At 36.8% G+C, this 3,768-nt stretch overlaps 1 pseudogene; it reads right to left on the bottom strand.

Annotated features, from left to right (window-relative positions):
- Positions 1–390: 390 nt before the first annotated feature.
- Positions 391–484, bottom strand: LOC148043320 (U6 spliceosomal RNA; annotated as a pseudogene).
- Positions 485–3,768: the final 3,284 nt, after the last annotated feature.

Genomic DNA, 3,768 nt, shown 5'->3' with positions numbered 1-3,768 from the left:
TGATTGAATTGTAAGTTCTGCTGAAATCCTTCTTATTAATCTGTGAATGTAAAGCAATGACAGAGGGATTTGAACTAATCAAATGGAAAACTTTTAGTTTCAATCCATGGATTCTGAAGCTATAAAGCGTGGATGGAATTTCAAACCACGTTTTTAATTCATTGCTTCATATGCTTCTATCTTTTCTCCCTCCTTAATCATTTCTTCCTAAACTGCATATGTAGAAACACTGCTCCCTTTCCCTGCAGGCTAACTCTTTTAGTGCCTAAATAATTTTAATTGCCCTACACTGCACTTTTGTATCTTTTATTCTGTTATTATCCTACAGCACTGTTCTTCTGCTCGAGAGATATTCAGAATCAGAGCTGTCTTAGTACTTATTTTATTTTTTTAAATATGGAATGCTTCGAGAATGTGTGTGTCATTCTTGTGCAGGACCATGTTAATCTTCTAATTTTAATATATTTGCTGCTGAGGCAGGCATTATTTAAAACATTTATGTATTGCTTTTCAAGGGGGTGGAACTTCCACAAAGCCTTCTAAATTGCTGTAGCATGAAGATTGGCAGATTTTTAAAAGAACAGTCAGATTACGAGCCAGAAACCTAGCTATAAAGGAGACTGTCTGATATGTTTTATTATCTTTATTAAAATATCATAATAGTCTAGTTTTAGCATTATTTCCAGTCTTTGCAAAGAAACAAACATGCCATTTTTCCACATAGCTTTCAAAAGTTAAAGTTGCTAAGAAATGATACAATTAGTAGAAGTGAGTCATTATATTCTTGTTCAGACTCAGATTATTGAACTAATATTGTACCTAGTCATACCTTATAAATCCAAAGCAATATAGCCAGTTCCAGGATTCTTCTTCAGTCCTATAATGTACATGTGATACTTTCAACTCATATAGTGCTGGTTTTAACCCTTGAAGCCCTTCAGGGCATGTGGTCAGGTTATCTGAGAAACTTCCTTGCCCCCATTACACCTGCCCATCCTATCAGTTCTGGTAGAGAACGCAGGGTGCAGGTTTTTGTCTGCTGAAGGAGATTGGTGGTCTAGAAACATGAAATTAATTAATTAATTAATTAATTAATCAGTTAATGTATGTATATGTATATATTCTATATATGCTGTGGCATATACTTAGTGGAACTTTTTCCCTCTGAAGTGAGGTTAGCTCCATCCCTGATGTTCAGGAGATCCCTCAAGACCTGGCTTTGACACCAGTCTGGGGGGAGTGGGGGATGTCCTAGGAAACCAGTAAAATCTTACAATGGCTTCATCATTGTGGCTGAGGATTACTCTCTCTTGTGCCATATGGTTTTTAAAATAATATATGTTTAAAATGTTAACAATGGTTGGTATTTATGTATTTTTTGTTGTTAATTTATTATTGTACATCTCCCAGAGTCCCAGATGGGTTGCTCGAGGTGGGCGAACCAGTAGTAACAGCAGCAGGAGGCTCCACCCACCCACCCAGATGCTTCTGCGCATAACAAATTGAAGCAGATTAAGATTTTTTTAAAAAAATATTTAAATTCTTTCCATGCAAATGAATAATCCTTGAAACTATTAATTATATTACCAGTCATTGTGATTAAAAACACCCTGGGAATTTGTATTTTCTTTTAATTCACACTTAAATCAGAGAACAACTGTAGCAATTGTCCGGTGTTTGTTACTATGAGTACAGAACAAGAATTCCAAACTGATTAACCAGCATATAATAAATTATTCTTGCCCATTGATATACCTGTAGGTAGAATTCTAATTCCTGATGCTGTTTAATCAGTCACACTGGGATTTTGTTTTCAGCATTTGTTTGAAGAATGAGGTGAATAGGGAAAGTGACCTTGATCAAAGAATGTTGTAGGCCACCAATCTTTGCCAGAACAAACATTGTTTTTACAAGATGACCCAATGTCTGAGTTACACTCTTGTCTGATAAAATATATGTTGAGCGTGCTAAATATGAAGAGAGTTATAATTTCTCACAAAAATGCGATAACCACAGCACATTGCTAGGAATTCTTATTGCTAGGTAACAGATATCATACATACCATCCAAGGAGGCAATCTATAAGAAACAAAATTAACACCATGTTGCTTGTGTAAGAATGTGATTAAATTTAATGATGGATCCAGCATCTGAAATGCAAACCACATAGGTAGAAGATAAATAATCCAGTTTCTGCAGAACAAATAAAAGATGCTTTAAAACAGAGAAGAATCAAAGCTAAGTTCATATGAGAAATGTCATGTATCTTCTCAGTAGCTAAAATTGTCTGACAATATCTTCTGCACAAAATCTTCTGACAGCAAACAGGCTTGCAAAAGAGCCCAGAGGTATTATTGGGACAATCTTATTTGTAGCAGATCCTGATTCATTACACTCATTTGTTGGGATCCTCTCCCCCTCTGCTCAGCCTTTGGCAGGATGCATCAGACATCATGCTTAGAAAGAAGACTACCCCTGTAAAAAAAAATGTACTAGTGCAAAACCAATAGATCCTAAAGAAAACACAGAGGGCCCACTTTTCCTATTGCCCAGAAAGTCAAGCCGAGGAGGGATGATTTCTCACTGTAGGAAACTGTCTATATGTGCTGGTCCCACTAGCTACACTTCTCATTCTTCACCTGTCTAGGAGTCTTTTGGTCTAGACATCATCCTTTAACAAAACAGTTATTTATAAAACAACCACATTTCCCCTATTAATCTAGCCCCGTTCAATCATTTTGCCACCATATATTTGTCAATCAAATGTTTTCATCAGTGGAATGTTTTACAGGCATTATCTGGAAATTCAGTTTGCTTATCTTGCATGACACCAGCTCTGTATGTATTTTGCTGTTGATAAGGGAGACGGAATAAAATCTGGGATTTTTTACCCTTTGTTACAGTGATTGAAAAGACAATTGTGTTGATGTAAATTTTCTGCTGTTGTACTTGGTGGCATGGTTGGAGGATAGGAGACATTTGATCCAGAGGTTTCACAGCATTCCCTGACTCTCCCATGGTGTGCTCTTGTGCTCTTCTTTTTCTGATGGGAAAGGAGCACTCAGATAGCAAGCAAGAAAGCAGCTATAATACTGGAGAAACTCCACACCACAACACTCGTTTCCCTTCTACTGTAAATGTAAAAAGCAGAAATGCAGTCTTGAGCTGAAGACACATGATGACAGCATAAATTTAGAACATATTGCCAATCGTCACAGGCTAGACTGCTAAAACTTTCAATGCAGGGATTTTTCTCCCAGAAAATTTGAGGGGGCAAATTTTAATGTTAATCTTATTATAAGAAATAAATTAGGAGTCTTTACACATTATGCTGTTGGTGCTCTCTTTGCTTCTGTCCCCAACCAAGCATTGAAACAAAATTGGGAATTATAGTACAAAATCCTGTGGTTTTCTGCTCACAAAAAAGGCTCATGAAGTTCAGTCGAGTTTACTCTCAAAACTGTATGAATAAAACTGCAGGCAGCCTAAAGGAAAAAGAAGATCCTAATGGCATCTATTGTGGAGTTATTGTGATGAAATAATTCTTCCTACTTTGTCAACATTAATCTTGGGAAAAAGGGGTTTAGTCACTCTTTTCATAACATATTGCTCTGCTTTCTTTGCTCTTGACTGAAAATACAGCAGGAGGAGAAGGAGCCTTTTCTGTTGGACCAGTTTCCTTCCCTTGTTTTTCGAAGAAAGAAAATGGAGTGGGAGGAATGAAGCTTTTAGCTAAGGGAACAGCATGTGCGATGCCACCTGATTAAG

This window comes from Thamnophis sirtalis, unplaced genomic scaffold, assembly GCF_051295495.1.
Source record: "Thamnophis sirtalis isolate CommonGarterSnake01/CBP01778 unplaced genomic scaffold, rThaSir2_p1.2 scaffold_12, whole genome shotgun sequence".
In the NCBI taxonomy this organism is placed as follows: domain Eukaryota; kingdom Metazoa; phylum Chordata; class Lepidosauria; order Squamata; family Natricidae; genus Thamnophis; species Thamnophis sirtalis.
Note: the sequence above shows the minus strand (reverse complement) of the source record. Positions and strands in the feature narration are given on the sequence as shown.